This window comes from Buteo buteo, chromosome 7 (assembly GCF_964188355.1).
Source record: "Buteo buteo chromosome 7, bButBut1.hap1.1, whole genome shotgun sequence".
NCBI classification, from domain to species: domain Eukaryota; kingdom Metazoa; phylum Chordata; class Aves; order Accipitriformes; family Accipitridae; genus Buteo; species Buteo buteo.
The window spans coordinates 39,288,787-39,307,554 of NC_134177.1; the positions used below are offsets into that span (position 1 = coordinate 39,288,787).

Sequence of the window (18,768 nt, forward strand, 5' to 3'; positions counted from 1 at the left end):
GGATACTTGGATGTATTTGAGCTGTGAGAATTCTGTGTTTGGCACTCCACAATGCAAATGAGGAATGGGTATTGATTAGACATTTAATTTCTATAGCATGAATTATAGTTCTCAGTAGAATTTGTGCACCTCATCTTCAACAAGTCGCTATGTCATCTTACACCTCTGTGAACAGACTTAGAGCAAGTAAGTAGAGCTTTTTCCCCATTTTTCATTTTACAGATTTTTCCACAGTTCAGAATAATTTGTAAACCAATGCTCGCCATTTCCAACTTCCTGACATACACACCAAATCTAAAATACTCAAATTGCCTAAGGAGAAACGTTGAGTGGTCACATGAGGTGCCTCCGTCCCTTGCTCAGACATATATAAAAGAGGATTGGCTACAGCAACACAGCACAGATTTTTAAAATTCACTCTCCATGCAAGCTTTGTCATATTTCCTTTTAAGCTTTTCCAATGAATGCTCCTGAAAATTCATGCTTACAAATTCACTGGATAGAATAATCAGGGTAAGCACATGCAAAGTGAGAAGCAAACTGAATTACCTTTTGTTTGCTTTTTTGAATTTTTTAGTATTTGCACAATTTGTCACAATCCTCCCCTTCTTTACACTCATAAACAAACATTTCCTCCTACAGGAACTCCATGGATGCGACAGAAGTTGCCCTCATGCAAGTCAGAGGCAAAAAGGAAACAGAAGTATGCACAACAATTTCAAAAAATCACTGTCTTCTCATATCTGCCTACAGCAAGGTCCAGTTTTTCAGAGCAACCACATATATAATGGTGTTACAATTGCCCTTCTCTTTCAAAACATCCATGCTGCTTGGGCAGTTCAGGGCCTCAAGTGTGCCGCTTTAACGTGTACATTAACCCCTGTGCCACAGCTGGTGAAGCTGCAAATGAGCTGGGCCTTCCTTCTTTCCATAGGATTTAATACTGACATGCTCCTCTTGACTTCAATCAAGCCCCTAAGTCGTAACATGCTTCCACGTTCAGCTTCTTGGTTTGTTTTTAAGTGATCAAGCTCACACAAGCCTAACGATTCCCTTCAGTTTTACAAGCATATTCATGTTTGCTGTCAAACGCATGAGTTAGTTTTCTGCAGGCTATTGCAAGAGAGCAACCATTAATTACTGCAACTGCACAAAATGCTTTTTTTATTTAGAAATGTATTTCAGAATGTTTTCCGTGATTATACCATCACTCTCCCAAACTAGGTAGTCACTGGTAAACAGTTTATTTACTCTGAATTTGTAGAAGGTTGGTGTATTTTGCTTTCCTACAAGAATATTCCTACAGAATAATATTTCCTCTGCCCTTCCCTCTCCCTTCTATGTAAGCTGATTTTTACCTTTTTTTTTTTTCACTCTGTGCCTTTAGGGGCTTAATGGAAGATTTCCAAACACAAGGAAGTACAAGTAATTGTCTTAAAGGGTAACAGAAATGCACATTTACTCATTATTGAAGCTCACAACACAATTTGTTTCAGCAGAGACAAGCTCAAAAATATGGCTTCCACTGAGAGCCCTTGGCAAAGGCTCTTCACTTCACGTACTCATGATGGCACCAAAGCTGATTGCTCAGAAGTTTAGTTTGCAGTTGGATACCTCACAACTGCAGCTTTCAGAAAAGTCTCAACATTATTAAACGCTACTTAACATGATGGATGCTTTTGATAATCCAACTTTTAGTTAGCTATCTTAAATTGAGTTCTGAACACCTTCCAAAAAAAGCTCTACCTCTCCCAGAAGAGACCCCAACTTTCCAGCTTTCTAACGAAAGAAAAAGTAGTTCAGGAAACAGAAATGCAAGTTTCAGCTCATTAGTTTCCTTTATGAGATGAAATTAATATATATTTATTATAGGTAACATATTTGTAGATGTATTTATATAGTTACATTCAAATATTATATATGACTATAGTAAACTCATATAAGTTCTTAATATGTATTAGAGAAAAATGCAACAGACCCCCAGTAAGTTATCCTTTCCAATGATTTCCATGTTTACACTCATGCCAGCTATTTCTTTGGACATCAGTGAGGACAGTCAATAGGACTTTTCCCAACATGGTAAATAAATACAGGCTTAGTCCTTGAGTGACACCAGATTTCACAGATTTAGAGACTACATAAAATCATATTTCTCTAATCAGCTATTAATCAAGCACCAGTAAACATTTAAACAGCTGATACCAGATCCCCCTTTTAGTAAACTGCTTCCACTGGCAATCAGTGTTGTAAACTTTTCCTATTGTCCTTTTGCAAGAAAAAATACTGTTATTGACAACAACTAAAGAAAACTTCACCTTTCATCCGTGGTTGCACACGGGCAATAAAGGACCCTTTTTTTTTTTGGGGGGGGGGGTGGGCGCGGAACGCACGGGGAAAGAGGCTCAAAACTCTCCTGTTTTGCATTTGAAGACTGGTTACTGGGCAAATGAGGCACCATTCTCACCACTGCTTAGAAGATGAAGGATGAAGACAGGCTGGAAATGGTGGCTTTGAGATGTCAGGTCTCCTACGTACTCTGCTTCCCCATGCATTTCTGAATACATGCTACTTCATTTACACAAATCTCCAGCTCATGTAACCTAATAGAAGTTCACCACTTTTATGGACACTTCAGAGATGTACTACTACCACAGAAGTCATGATAACACCTTACATAGCAACCAGCTAAGCAAAATGGCTAACTTTGTTCAACACATGCTATCACTAATGCTTTCTATGAAAATAATCCTGTACGTTTGGCTGGCCAAAGGGTTTTGAGCAACACCATACCTTTCAGTATCTTTCAACTTCATTTTTTGTTGGTTTGTGTGAATTCCTCAACCCTTACAGAGCACGTACTGGCTTCCTGGGTTTCATTTCCATCCAGTTATTTGTCTTTTTATTTATGAATGAAAGTATCCTTAGGCAGAAGGTGTTGTCCAGATTAGAAGCAGGCAGAGTTTCACAGCTGAAACTTTTATCCCTGCCCAAAGAAAACAGGCATATTTGGGTCAACAAAAATATGGCAAATTTATGTTGGATTTGTCACTTCAGCTGAAAAAATAAAAGTAATCGGCCTGAAAGTGCTTACACATTTTCAAACTGAAATTAATAAATTAATTTCAATTAACAAGAAAAGATTACAGACACTTTAATGAAAGGAAGCATTATGTATCAAGTCAAACAACGTATTTCATTCAACCTGAACCGATTCCCTTTTTTGGTCCTTTCACTAGCATCATCATCCTCTCCTGAATCTGGGGAGCTTTTTTGGGTTTTAAGAAACATTTTCCTTGCAGCTTTTTGGAGCAGACTGTTCAGCTTGTTTCGTTCCCTGCAGCATTTCAACTCCTTCCTGCCTCTTCCAGGACAATTTGTGCCTACCAGTATCAAGACTACTGTTACTTAGAAACCAGAGGGATTCTTGCTGGAGAGAAAACTGTCCCATTTTCTGGTAAGATCAGGGACAATCCAACAGGTTATAAGGCAGGGTAGGACAATGCTGCTGTGGAAGGTGGTTTTTGCCCATGCCCAGCCTGCCGGGACAGGAGTCTGGGAACACACACCCTCCTTAGCCAGGAACTTTTTGACTCATTCCTCCCAAGCAAATGTTCCTTAACTTAAAAGAAAAAAGGTCAGATCCCCGTCGGCCACTGTCACCCAAGGGTCAGAAACTACTTAAAATATATAGATGGATCTGAAGCAGTTTAATGGTCTGTAATGACAGATGCAGAGACCCTCCAGTTGGATGTCACAAAAATTAGAGTAGGCACTTTACAAGGAGATGTGGGAAGAGGGATCCCTTCACTGATTCTTCAACTAGATATCTAGCTAATTACCTGCCAGATGGATGCTAACGTGCTCACAGGGGCTTGCTGAATTGAGAGGGGGTGTTTAACATACCCTCCCCAGATACCCTGGACTGATTAGTTGCTGTCCCCTGCCAGTGCTTCACCTTTGATTTCACATGAATGCTCAGGCTGAAGATGCCCCAGCTCTCAGCTAGGATGTGATATGGATCCATTGACCATTTCAGCAATGCTCAGGGACATTTCTCCTCACTGATTTGCTCTCTTAGCAGCAAGGGACTGGCCAGTCTGCCCAGCTGGGCTCTGGCTTAATCAGAGCCCCTTCACAACTGCAGCCCTTGAATATTGAACCTTCCCTTAGTAGCCCCATTCTCCCGCACAGCCATAAAATGCAGCCTCTCCTGGTTGGCACAGACTCCAGACTTGGATACACAACAGAGCGGGACATGTGTTTGAGGAGGTTTGGCCCACAATGAGTCAAGGAGGGGGAGGATAAACTGCTAATGTCCATTCACAAGCCTTTTCAGCTTGTAACCCATGAGAAAAAACACAGGGCATTATTTGCTCCTGATGATTCTCTGTACCTCTCCACCTGACTACTGCCTCTCCAGCAGAACAGGTTGGGATTGCTTTCTTGGAAAGAGCTGGGAGATGCATGTCGTCTTTCTGCATACTGCAGTGACCACCTCTGAAAGAAAACAAGCCCCATTTCTGAAACATTAAATACAGGGACTGTTATAGATGTTCAGAACCACATGAATGGTTTCTTTAAGGTTTGTGACCCTACGGGAGTATTCCCCAGAAACAGAGACTACTACAGAGACTTCACAGCATGGCACGTGATCAGATCAGCCATGGTGTAATCACCCTGGCAGGAGCATAACAGAGCATGGAGGAATGTTTGCATGTCAAGCACAGCTCAGGACAAGATTACTGGCAAATCTTATCTGTGTAGCCCTACTCATTGCTTCTCAACAAAGTCTCTTCATAAGGGAGAAATAACAAAAGAGAGAGAAATTCTTATACAAGCAATATCTCTGGGGCTCATTCTTACCACTTCCTTCTGCCCTCCTTACAACCAACGCATTATCTCACAGCCACCGCTGCTGTGCAAAGCTGCATTACACCCTGGCTTGTGGGATTAGAAGAGACCATGTGTGAATGCCAAAAAAACCTCCCAATCTTAATAAGCACCTTACCCTCTCACCAAGATGTGGTTTGGACTGGCAAATTTTGTCCTGTTAAACTGAGCAACATCACAAATTACAGCGTGCAAACATTAATTGAGACCACACCCTGGAAGGGTGAAGGGAATTGATGTGCAGCAGCGTGACAGAGCTGGACAGTGGCAGCAAGACAATTTCTATCACATGAAAGCTGCAAATCTGAGTTTAACTTGTCTAACCAGCCCCTCTACATCACATCAAGGACACAAATCTACCACCACCCTGGAATTTGTGCTCTCAGGTCTGTGTTCCTGGGTTGCCAGCATTTAGTGCATGTCTCAGGTGGAGCCAGCAAAAGCTCTTGTAAAATTGATCTTGGCCTGCATGCATAGACCTCAGGTGGTAATTCACCTGGATAATTTGCAAATGGGAGGTTTGAGGACTGGTGTGGTGGAATGAAATTCACTTCATCAGAATCTTCAGGTAATCAAATTCAGATACCTGTGCACAGTCTGCATGGAGCCAAGGAAGTCAGTGGAATCGCTGAAGATTCAGAACAGAATTTGACTGAGGACAATAAATATTATTTCTGGAAGCAGCAATTTTTCCTGGAATTCTACATAAAGTGTAAACTTACAAACAAGTGTTGTGGGACAGGGAAAAAGCAATATGGAAAAACTAGCATGCGATGTCTCTCGTACAGATACAACAGCATACCCAGAAACACACAGGTGGATAATAACCTTACTACAGGATAAAAGAAACTATTCCAGACACACCTCATTGTTCACACTAGAATGACCATCCTTTAGCAAGGTATTGCTGACTAAACAGAGAAGTTTAAACACCAGTGATCCAGGTAGAGGCCAGCCTGGCTCAATGGCTCCTGATGTACTGTTGACCCAGAGCTAATTAGCCCATTTCCTTTTCAAGTGTTCTCAAATGCCACTTGGCCATGTCACTCCACACCAGCTAACTTAAGCAGACTAATTACACCAGCAAATGTTTGATTGAAAATTATACTGAAATGACATAGACTGCAAGAGGTTACCTCCCTTCCAATACAAAAGGCCTGATTCAGGACTCTGGGGCAGCTCCCCTTTAAAGTCAGTATAATTCTGCAAGTCCAGGAAGCATGGTAATAGAGAAAAAATAAACTTTTTTTTGGCACACAGGCCAGATTCATTTTGCTAGCAGTCCCCCTCTGATGCTGATGCAGCCCAAATGTGGCTGATGAGCCTGTTACAGCCTTGACTACCTCAGATGTGGGCAGGAGGAGGGAAACAACAGTGTTATTCTCCATTGGCGACAACAGCCCAGAGGCACAGCTCAGCGAGAATTTTAAGTAGCTAAAATGCTAAGCACCAAAGTGAGATTCTGTCCCAAAACTTCCTGTGGGTTACATTTGCACCTCAGTTTCTCTACCTGTAAAATAATAATTACCCAACACACCAGTTCTTGTAGGACTTAATTAGCACTTGTCAACCTCTTAGAGCTCCTCAAGGGAAGAGGAGCTATGCACCACAAAGTACTAATTAATGGAAGAATCCTTTGGAACAAAGCATACGATTCTGTTGTTGTCAGATCTAATAGAGTCATAAAAAAAACAGGGCTGGAAGGGATATCACGAAGTAACCTAGGCTGTTCCCCTGCCCTGAGGCATGATCAAGTATATCTAAATCACTCTTGATAGATGAATACCCCTAAATCTTGGGATGCTCAATCTGCAGATTAAAGTAGATAAAGATGGACTCATATTACATATGTGTTGCACTCTGGCTCTGCTGAATGCAGATAAATACTCCCTCACGTGTGGCACATGCGGCCTCTCTTAAGTGCTCTCTGCACTGGCCCGAAAGAGGCTTTACTACTCCAGCAGTGAAAGCGTACTGTGAGATCTACCGATCTTTCCAACTTGTTATTATTACAGCTCATGCAATAAAAAGCCCCATTGTAGCATACAATCCCCAAATCTCAAAATCAGAATTAATGAGACACACAAAATGTGAAAAAGACCTCCAAATAGGGAGTGGAGCAGAGAGGTGTTAAAGGATAAGCTCATGGTTATGCGGGGCTTCAGCGAGAAGCAGAAATTCAGCGCAGATCACCCAAGTCTCACACACAGCTGAATTGCAAGACTTCCCATCCGTAATACCTTCAAATCATTTTTGTTATGCTTTTCCCTGCTTTTCTCCCTCCTTTCCAACCCCAAGAGTCCATCTAAAGTATAGTTTGGCCTAACAGATAATTCAGATAAGGCTATGCAATGCTTCAGTAGCCACAAGTTTAAAATTTCCTTTTCTTTCTTTTTTTTTTTTTTTTTTTTTTTTGAAACTGAGTTAGGCAGGTCAGGCCTGGAACATTAGCTACACAAAGATTTTTAGAGGGGTTTTTTTAAATGCTTTAATTGTAAAAATGTGTCAGTTCAAGCAGTCTTTCCAAAGCATACAGGCAAAGTACAGTAGGAGATACCTTTTATTTGATTAAGTTCATGCAGGAAAGCTTTTGAAACTTATACTTTCTTCATCAGGCTAGTAGATAAAAGCTAAGCTAGGCAACTGATACAGCACTTCAGAAGTTTATTAAATTAACCAATTAAACTGAGGCAGTATACAATATACAGAGGGCCAAGGCAAACAATAGAAGGTGGAACACACTTCTCGGGCTGAGACGATAGTGTTGTGTCAGCATTTCCATTATGAAGCTACTTCAGAGTTACTGTGGGAGGTGTGCAATAAAAAAAAAAAAAAAAAAAGCTTAAACTACTGAATTCAGTCATTCTAAGGGATTCCCAAACATGCCCAGGCGGATGGAAGAGCAAGACGCAAACCAGTTTTTCACTAATTTTGTCACTTGAATTAGAAAGCAGGTTTGGCCTGGAGAAACAGGTTGGCACATTACACAGGAAACAAAGAAAGGCTGGTTCTCTGGAGCTGCACAGTGCCCAGCATAAGAGAGCCCTGTTTTTGGTTGCTTGAAAATACGGCCATAATGAACATGATTAATCAAGTACAGCACGTTTGCACGTTTGTGTGGGCTGACACACAGAGCTTGCTCAGTAACAGAATGTCTTTGCGGTAAGGTAGCATCTTGTATAGCATCTTACCCTCAATCACAGCGTCCCTACGTGGCAATGTAATGCAAATTGTAAAACAAGACAAATCACAAATACGGCAAAGCTGTTTGTATCGGCACAGTTGAACCACAGAAGTGCACCCGACTTGAAGATTTGTCACCCCTTCAGCGCTAAACAAGAACCAAAGTGAATACTTTTCACAATAGGGAGAATCAAGTGCGAGCTGAACTCCCCCAAAATTTTGGGTGCTCAGCATTAGGTTCAGATGCTAATTTTGAAGGTTGCTCCTTCCCTGTACAAACAGTGCAGATTCTTTGGGTAACAGAGATTCAGTGGTTTCACGTTACATTTTGCAGCACATGAAAACCTTTTCATGAGGTGCAAACCTTTTCACGCAGCCCCAGAACAACTCATTGAAGGAAAAAAAAAAAAAAGAAAAAAAAAGAGACCAATAATGGAAACACTGACACAACATTTACTGTAACAGCATGATCAGCAGCAACTATAATTCTCCTTCAGAAAGTTACACCCACGATGCTTTCTTTGGCCTGTATACCTTGTATATTGCCTTGGTCTAACTGGTTAATTTAATAAGCTTCAGAAATATTTAGTTGCCTGGCTCAAAAAGTTAGACACGATTTAAAACCAGGTAGCCCGGTTTGTGACCACAAGTTGTTCTTGGGATGGCATATCCACAGTTCAATACAGCATCCTAAGTCTGCTCTAAGGGCAGTTCTGCTGTGCTCCATTTCCTCTCTGGAAACCTAACAAATCCAGCTCAGTTCCCAGCAACATAGGGCAGCCACACAGCTCTGGATACGAAAGCAGTTCAACAAATAAAGGTTAAATTGAATTAGCTGAACCCACTTAGTGTTCCAGCTCTGCAACAGGGTTTAAGAGAGGCTAGGGAGCACTTGGAAAGCACATGGGTGTTTTAGAAGAGACAGGATGCCATGGTGGGTAAGGACCAGCCTGGGACCCAGGAGACCTGCTGCGATTCCTGCCTTTGCCAGTGCCCTACCACATGACCCTGAAGAAGCCACTCCATTTCATGTGTTTTTCTTTCTCCTCTTGCCATTCTTCTGCTTTGATTATAGTTTTCCAAGTGATTGCATCATCCTGTTTGTACAAAATATGCATTTGCATAACTTCTCACACAACAAGATCCTGATCACAGCTGGGGCTTCTAGACACAAGAGTTATAAAGAAAAATATTAGCAAATTCAATGTGTTTAAATGCCCATTATGGGTATTTTGTAACCAACATTCCTTCATTAAAGATTCTACTGTGTTGTTTTGCCAAACGACACAGGACAGAGGAAGGTCCTGTGTGGAAGGTGTTGGCTGATGCTATTCCTTGCAGGCAGAAACTGAGAGGCATCTTGGAGATGGAAAAGGGATGGACTATTTTGTACACTAACAGTGAAAATACAACAGCTGCATAGCTCTGACAACCTGACAAAGACATTTTTCTATCCTGAGCTCCAGTTTCACTAGCTCTCTTCACAGAATGTTGGTGCCTTCAAACCCAAATTCATTGGTTCAGCCTCATGTGGACACACAACTCAGTCCTAATCTAATCAAAAACTGTGATAAAAAAATGCCGTTTGGATCATTCCCAGAGTTAACATTATTTCTACCTGGTGTGTCTCCCTTTACACTCATCTCCAAAATGATGAATAGCAAATGAAGAGAAAAAGGAGAAATTAAGACAAGTAGTTACCAATCTTCCACACCCCGGGTTTGCAGCTAATGGCTATCTAACCAGAAAGCTGCAGAAGAGGCATCTGAGCCAGCAATAGCATCAGCAGGAGCTGAGCTGGAGCCTCAAGTTCTGGCAGTAGCAGTGGCAGTGCCCCAAGAACAATACTTAGAAGGAGTAAGGCCAGTGGCAGCAGCCCCTCAGGCTGTCCAACAGCTAGGATCCCCATCTTTTTCATTAGGGAAAGTGCAAGATTTCTAGGTGCACCCAGAAGTCTGGCCTTGCAACCTGGAGAAGGGAAGAAAAGCAGCTGTAACCTTGATCCCCTTCCAAAGCACCACAGTTCTCCCAAAAACAGAGGCAGGAGAGTGAGACTGGCAGTACATGCTGTTTAACAGCAGGAAAGAAACAGCATCAACACAGATGCTGCTTTCCTACACCCATTCCCAAAGCTTGGATTTTTGACATTTGTCTTGTGGACTTAACATGCATACTTGGTTTGAACAAGGTGATTCCACACAGTCCAAGAAATAATAATGGACATGCAAGTTATCATCATCTACCTTGTAATTCCCGTGGGCCTTAAGGACTTCTTCTGCAAAGCACCCACCTGTACAGTGCCAAGAATACTAACAAAGTGCCAGGACTAAGCCAAAGAGAATGAGATGAGCAAGTGCAAAGCAACTTGTTCAAGAGTTCATTAAGCCAGCGAAAGACCTAGGCTTTCTTAATCTTCACCTGGTGTTCTACATCCCCACCCTTGATTCCTCAGTGCATCCTGTGGCACATTGCCAGACAGCACGATTTAACTGAGAGAGTCAGTACTGACTAGCTCCTGCAGAGCTCAATGGAAATTCTGCCACAATTTCTGCAAAACATACCATTTAGGTTCTTGCCAGCCAAAGCTGTCACATTTCCTACACAAGTGTCATAGCACAACTGCTGCATTAATAGCACTCACAGTTTGAGAGTTGGAGTTGTGACACATAATGCTGTGCAACATCCAGGTACTCCAGCCATCTGGAATAAACCCTTTCACATTGAACATTCCTTTTCTACATGCTCCAGCTGAAGTTGGATGTTCTCTTCTTGATCTCAGTACCTGGGTTTGTTTTGTTTTCTATTCTGAAATTCTTAAAATTAAAATGCAAGGGTTTGCCCTTTTAAAGGGGAAAAGGCTGGAGTGAGTAAAATACCCTTTCCCTTTAATGATCTGCTGCACAGCCAGCTGGGACCAAGTTGGTTATGATGTCAGATTCCTGGTGCTTTAACACAACAGGGCTGTTTCCCCTAAGTATTTCTCTAACTAAGCAGAACTCAAAGGTTTCCTTCTCCAGCAAACACCTGAGCAGAAATGACTCACCCACCGTGTCGGCAACTGGCGCAGATCTCTCAGCCCTAGTGCCAAGCGTACTTATATTATTGAAATACTGTGAGGGGAATTTTCCTTTTGTGACTTCCAAAAAGGTTTGCCCATCTATGTTTTGCACAAAAAAGTAGCCTTATGACCGTTTTTGTCAAGGGGAGGTGAGAGATGAGTTGGGGTAAAGCATATTTGTAAAACCAGCCATATAGCAAAGTCATTTTTTCAAGCTCATGAAACATTATAATGCATCTATATCTAATCAAATAACTTTTTTTTTCTGCCTGACTTCCTTCAAAAATAATGCATATATGATCATGGTGTGCATGAGCATGCATATCTAATAACTTTTGAATGAGTTGGTTGCTTTCAGCTCAATTTAATAAAGAGACAGGAGTTTCAGAGCTGTCATGTTGCCACAAGTTTCATGAAAATAGGCAACTGGATAGAAGAAGAGAGACCTAGAGGCTGGAAAGCTGCAGCATGAGTTCACCCATTGTCGGGCACCAGAAAATGACATTGTAAAGGCACTGACATGTGCAATAGTCTCAATGGAAGCTTACATTTGGCCAAGAGATAGAAAGCCACAATACACCAAGTACTACCTGAATATTTATTTTGAAGGGCATTGTAACAAAAGCTACCAGTCAAAAAATGATGGCCTTCAAGATACAGCACTCAAAAGAGCAGACAAGACACTTAAATACTTCAAAGGAAGCCTACAAGCAAAAATACTATTAATTTTAACTAAATCCTGGGCTGGACAGTCCTCTTACACCCATTTAATCATTAGCTTCAGAAGAGCGACTTCTAATACACACCATGGTAAGTCCCAGATCATACAAATCCACTCTTTATTGCTTGAGTAGTGCCATTTAAAATCAATAGGATTACTCATAGTGGTAAAGTTAAGCACCTGTGAAAGTGTTTGCAAGATTGAGGCCTAAGGCCTGGTCTAGGCACAGCTTTTGTACTTGAAGAACTGGTTCACTTAAAGGTTTGTTTTGTTTTTGGTTTTATTTTTAAAGAAAACAACAGAATAATTAAAGCCATACAACCACTTTAAAGTGGACACGTTTTTATTACTATAACGGGAACTTCCAACAGTACAGCCATTCCCAGGTCACCTATGTTGCTCCAACTGCACTCACACTGTAGGGAGCTGCATCAATGCCATCAAGAGCAGCCCCAACTTTTGCACCTTGAGCAGCTCAACAAGGAAATGCTAGCTCACTATGTCTACTCAAAGCTCTCCAGGTAATTCATCCACAGAAAACACCTGATAGAACAAGCAACATGGGCAAACCCATGTTTGAAGAACTTTTGGTCTGGAATGTGTCAAAAAGTAGGAGGGGTTTTTTTTTCCTTCCATAATTTTCTTCCCATCCTGTGCATGGGCACCCATAGGAAAAGAAAAAAAACAAACAACCCACACACCTAAAAAACTTTAGAGCTCAGAATTTCATGTGTGCAGAATTAAGGAAGGTGATAAAGGTTAAGATTGCCTCACAGAAGACAACAAGAAGGAGTGTCCATTCTAAGGAAAACACCCCAAAGTTTAGGAGATGCTAGGTGGAAGAGGGGGTGGAACAGCAAACTAACATGTTTGGATTGCTAAGAGGTTAAAAAAATTGTCACACTTTCAAAGAAGAAAAAGACAAAAGACATTAAGAGTAAACAGGAAATTTGGGAAATCTATTTCACTCAAAGTAGCAAACATCTGGAATAAATTGTCAAGAACTTAAGACCATCAAAGCAAAGTATTAACGAGGTTAAGAGGCAGCTAGACTGGAGGAGGAGACTGAAGAATACAGTGACAAAGGCAAGGGGTGGAGCTGAGATAAACCTAGAGGCAACAGGCTCATTAGCCTAAAGGGCTTTGTTTCTCTCTGCCCAATATTTCCTTACCTTCTCATTGCTCCAGAGTTAAAATGTTTTTTTTTTTTCTGCTGCTTTTTGGTTTATGGAAAGGAAACAATACTTCACCCCCTCGCCCCCCAGGAATTCCATGCTGGGATCTGTGACATGATACTTCATTGTTGAGCCTCCAAATTTCTAAGTTTAACTCAGAAAAGTACAAGAAAACAGAATACACGCTACTCCTTCCACCAAGTAGAGCTTTCTGAAGTCTGGAGTCCTCATTCCTCCTTTTCACACTTCAAATTAAGAATAATTCTTACTTTTGTTACAGAATGTTTCTTAAAGAAGAAAACCCTCATCCCTTTAATCAAAAGGATTTAGTAAACATCTCCATGGATTCGAGAGCTGGTTTTTAAAAGATTCATTTGTTTTAAAGTAATTCAAACCAGGCTAAACAACACCTTTAAAGATGACAAAAAACAGTAGGCATAAATGAATAAGGAGTCTAAGAAGGAAATACTTAGCATGACTTATCCCTTAATATCCAGATCCCCTCTCTAGAAGGGATAATCAGAAAGCTATGTTGGCCCTTATTCAAAAGAAGAGAACGGTCTTCCATCTCTGCCTGGACTGTTATTAACTATATTGGTTACATTCATGGTCATTAACATCCTTTAAAAGATGATCTTGGGATTTCATTTTCCACCTCCCATTATTGAGCAATGGAATATTCATAAAACAGTAGACGGAAACAACTCAGAAGAAAACGAAAAGAAAGCCTCCAAGTTCCCATCTCTGCCAGTTAAACTAAACTGAAGATTCAATGTGAAATTGATTCAGAAGCAGCAGTACATATGCACACACATTAAAAAGCACACTGGGGGGGATATAGAATAATAAAACATGCGCTTGCCTGTCCTCTGCTCTAATAACCGCATGCAAACTTCAGCCAAGCCTGTCAGAGTGGGAGAGGTTTCAAAGATATGAAGCTCCTGTGGGTTTCACAGTATAGGCAGCTGGGTAAAGGATGAAGATGCACTTAAGAGCCCCACTGAATTAAGGTGCTTATTAGACATAAGAGAATCCACATCAGCGTTCGTAACTTGTCTAACAGCACAGGGCCCGCTCATGCTGTTTGTTATCAGCCAAGCACCCACATCTAAGGAGTCAAGGTTTTATTGGGAACATCTGCTCTTGTCTTTGCAAAAGGCAGCTGAAGCTCCACTTCAACCTCAACCACTTCTCCACTAGCTGTTCCCAAATCCCTATCTGCACCTTTCTGGCCCAAGAGGAGCCAACAGGGCTGTCGTGGGGCCACCCCACGCTGGCAGGGACACAGGGAGGGCTGACTGGCACTCGCTCACAGAGCACACCGTGCTGCCCCCACAGCGCTGGGGTTTTATTTTTAACCCAAAGCAAAAGAAATATGCCTTGGTACTCGCAAGGAGCAATGAGTTAGATCAGAAGAGTTTTGAATGACTTCAAGTTGCCCAAATCTATTAGTGAATTTAGCCACCAGCTAACATAGCGGTCACGAGAGAAGGGATGCCTTCTTCAGGAGCCAGTTCAGGCCTAGTTCCTCGCTTTAGAGGTCTGAAGTGCCCTCTGGGCCATCCCTCACCAGACTGACAAAGCACCAAACCAAATCAAATAAACAAAGCACCAAAGCCCCTATTCCTCCCTTCAGCACTTCAACAAGATGCCATGAATACCCACAGCAGTTAAACTGGCTAACGCCTCTTACTTTTCTCCCAATTCTAACATGGAGAATCGATAGAGGGGCTTCAAGGCACTCCGCTTCATTTTTCTCCACTGTTTTTACCTTGCCATTAAAACATAACTAGAGGGAGCCATCTAGAAAAAACAGGATTAAAAGTTTGCTCCATCAGCCAGGTATGTGGACAGGCAACCTAGCCAGACCCTGCCAGTAAGAGCACGCTGCCCAGCACCTTGGTCCCCAGGGCTTAACCGATACCAGCATGATACGTGCAAGCATAAAACACAGGAGATCTTTAAGAGTAAAAGCAGGCGGTTGTTTTTTCAGTGACTGAGGGGTGCTTTAATGAGCACACTGTGTTGTAGTGGCTGGGAAAAGGTGATAAGCTTTATATGTTATATGAAAAGCCAGGGGGTTACTTTATATAATCAGACACAGCTGACTAAACAGGGCACTGAAAGTCATTCACAGCCAAGGTAAGACAAAACAAAACAACAAAACCCCCACAACCTTCCCGTCTCGCCTCCCCCAAAGAACCGGTTCCCCAGGCACAAGCCTACAGTTGATCCGAGGCCTCAAACACCCTAATTAACATGCTGCTTGGAAAAAAAAAAAACCACCGGCTGACCTTGGCATGTCGAGGCCCGACCTCCACATCGGTCACGCAGGAGCAGGGACAGGAGAGGCAGGTCGCGCACGGATGCGGAGCAGCCCACGACTGAGCCCAGGACCTCTCCTTGCGTCCTTCATCTGGCAGAGCGGTTCCTGAGGGGCAGAGTGGAGCCCGTTAGCATTAATTGCCCACACCTGTGGGGCTGGAGGAGCACTCGGAGCTGCCCTCCCAGCCCCACACAGGTGTGGGAAGGTTCCAGGTGTCAGCCACGCTCAGCAGACCTCAGCTTATGGCTGTAGCACAACACGGGAAGGCAAAACCCTGCTGGCGTTTGCGGAGCAGGGCTGCCACAGCCACCATGTTTCACCAGCACGGCCACGGCTGAGGGAAAACTCCGCTCCTGGTGCCTGGCTGAGCCACGCGCGCTGCCAGCAGCCAGGCTGCGAGGGGCTCAGGGCTTTGCCCCTCTCTAGTTAGCACACTTGCATCTAGGTGTTTAACCCGGCAACAAAACTAAGCTTTTCCATCTTTTCAGCATTACCTGCATGCTGCTGTTTGTACAAACTTGGGTGAACTGTAACAGCAATTTTAAAAGAAATCACTGATATTTCCTTAAGGCTTTTCACAATTCCAGACAAAATACGGATCCTTGTACTGCTTCAGCACTTGATTCACACCAGTATTATTTTTGCAAGCATTAAATTCTGTCACAGCCTTTACACTCTCAACCCAGTTGAGGAGGGCAGAGAGCCTTGCTGAAACTAGCTAATTCCTGTTCTACAAATAACCTTCTGGCTGCTATTTAAACTGCATCCTTTTTACATATAATAGCTTAAAGGCACTAGCTTACCAGTAAATTCATGGAGATTTATCTCTTTCTGGTCCGTTAGAGGAAACCCCCCAACCCCTCTCTCCCTGGTAATGAACTTTCTACTCATCACAGCTGTGGTGGTACTTGCAACTTCCAAAACTTAAAGGGACGAGGTAGGATAAGTGAAGTTACCTGCCATCCTCTCCAGTTTTCTGTAAAGCGACTTCTTTTTGAACCATCTGAGCCTCTGACACACGGAGCGACACCAGTTTTCAGTACAGTGTGGGTAGGTTCATGCAGGAGGCCAAAACGCATACAAAGCAGGAATCAAAAGGCTTTCAGTAACACTGTGCAAGTCAGCTAAAGGAGAACCAGCTTCCTCCCTTCGCAACTGTGGAGTGGGATGTGGTTTATCTGTCCTGTACAGGTACATACAAACTGGCCGCTGCTTGAGCTTGGTGAGTAGCATTCACAGCTATCCAAATAACCACACTTCTTCTCCAGAGATGGCTTTTTTTTATGCTCTCCAGCAATAAAATGTGAAAAGCTGTAACACCTGCAGCAAATACCTGACCAAGCCTATCAGGAGATTTGTTGGGTGTCAGCTTGCATGTACAGTTTTGCAGGATCAGCATCTGGAAAGATGACGTAACCAATGGATACTGGTCAACAGAAGACATGGCTGTTCCTGACTTTCTACCTACTTCCTATGTGACCTCAGCCAAGATGGTTCTTACCTTACTTTTTTCCTTCAGTCCTCTGGCTGTTTGGATCTCCCTGCACTTGTGTATGTAAGTTCTCTTACCCCATGAAAGGGCAGCTACTGTCTTCTGATCATTATAATGAAAAATTCCTGCCTGGCCTAGCATCTGAGCTCTGTAATCCTGCTGAAGCAACTGACCAAACACTGAGCTTGCTAGTATGTTTTGCAAAAAAAAAAAAAAAAAAAAAAAAAGAGACGTTCTTCAGGTCAAAAGGCACATTAAGCAATCATTTAAACTGAAAGGGACAATAACAGATGGCAACATTTCCCCAGATAAGGACTCATAGAATCATAGAATCATTTAGGTTGGAAAAGACCTTCAAGGAGGTATTGCCATGCTTGACCTTAAATACCTGAGTTAGCATTCCTAGGCCCCTGTGTTATGATCAGTGGAACCAGACAGATGCTTGCAGAAGCTGAATCAGAGGAGAGATGAACTTAAGTGCCCTGAAATGCCTATTCAAGGACCTCTCTCCCTTCAATCACTGAAGAGAAGTCCTGCAGAGATAAGCCTCCTTGAATATACACTAGATTTAATTGGCCAAAGTTAAGTCAATACACATGAGAATACCCCAAGTTGCATAATTCTAACAACAATTTCCAGGTTTGCACATCAGAAAACTATTCTTTCAAATTCTGTGCCCACATATGCTTCAAGGATCCAAAGTCTAACTCCTTCAATGTGAAACGCCTCTTATGCCTTCTGAAGTCTTGAGTTTGGAAAAGGGCATAATAGCATGTTGAAAGACAAGGGACCTCAGATGCTGCAGCTGTACAGACAGTTCTGTACAGCATCAACATGTCCAGAAGTGTTCCTTCCCAAGTTGTGATCCCCAGCCATTTAATCAGAGCTGTGGGAGTTGGAGTCTTTTCTGGTGCAAGCCATGGGCTTGCCTTTAGGAATCCAAATGGATTTGCTCTTGCATATAAACCAGCTTTCCTGAAGTTGGTTTTCCCCCATTCATAGTGGGAAATCCATTTTCACTGGGTATAAGCATTATCATAGGATGACTTAGAGAGATATGGCTGTCTGTGATTCATGGATAACATCTTGCTGATGACCACCTGAATTTAAACAGACTGATGGGGAAATGAAGCAAGGCCAACCGGTGAGAACCTTTTTCTCTATAGTTGCCTACAGGCAGGTTAAAGACTGGTGACCTGAAGTACAGTTAAAAAACATGTCCAACATGAATTATCGCTGCTAAAATCAGAAGAGATTTCAAAGATGACAAGGGAGAAGGAAGAGGAGGAGACTGTCCTAGGGTCAGATACTGTTCAATATTAAGAATTTGGAGGGCAAAACAGAGAACACATACAAAATTTGTGGATGATGGACAGTAAGCTAAGGCAACTTATGTGGAATTTGGAGGATAGGGATAGAATTCAGAACAGCCTTAAACTGAAGGGGAGATAGAAAATCCACAAGAAGGAATTAAAGATCAGAGCAGATTGTTACATGTTGGAAGAAAGGCACCAGTAAAATTCAGAGGAGTGATTGGTTAGGGTGTAGTTCCTTAGGAAAGGATCTGAGGTTCAAAGTGCAGCACAGATTGATCATATGTCAACCCAGTAAGAGGCAGGTGTTATTGGGGCTGTATTAACAATGCTGCTGTATGTAACCTCACAGCATCACAGATTTATTGAAGTTGGAAGGCACCTCTGGAGATAGCCTAGACCAAAACTCCTGCTCAGAGCAGCACCAGTGAGAGCAAGTTTCCCAGGACGATATCCAGTTGGGTTTGGGATAGCTACAGCGATGGAGACTCCATGACCTATCTGGGCAACCCGTTCCAATATTTGACCAGCATTACAGTGAAGAAGTTTAAATGGAATTTCCTGCATTTCAAATGTGCCCATTGACTCTCATCCTGTCAATGGACGCCAC

The 18,768-nt window shown here is 42.5% G+C and overlaps 1 long non-coding RNA gene across 2 annotated transcripts in view; it reads right to left on the reverse strand.

Annotated features, from left to right (window-relative positions):
- The window catches only part of LOC142032998 (uncharacterized), an 84,422-nt gene extending 67,264 nt beyond the window's left edge, over positions 1-17,158 (reverse strand). The window contains exons 1-2 of one of the 2 annotated variants that reach the window (XR_012651057.1): positions 16,310-17,158; positions 15,322-15,458 (exon numbers count right to left, since the gene is read on the reverse strand). This is a non-coding gene — a long non-coding RNA (uncharacterized LOC142032998). Of the gene's footprint in view, positions 1-2,790; positions 2,975-15,321; positions 15,459-16,309 lie in introns of those variants that run through there. The other variant, XR_012651058.1, reaches the window with a different exon arrangement.
- Positions 17,159-18,768: the final 1,610 nt, after the last annotated feature.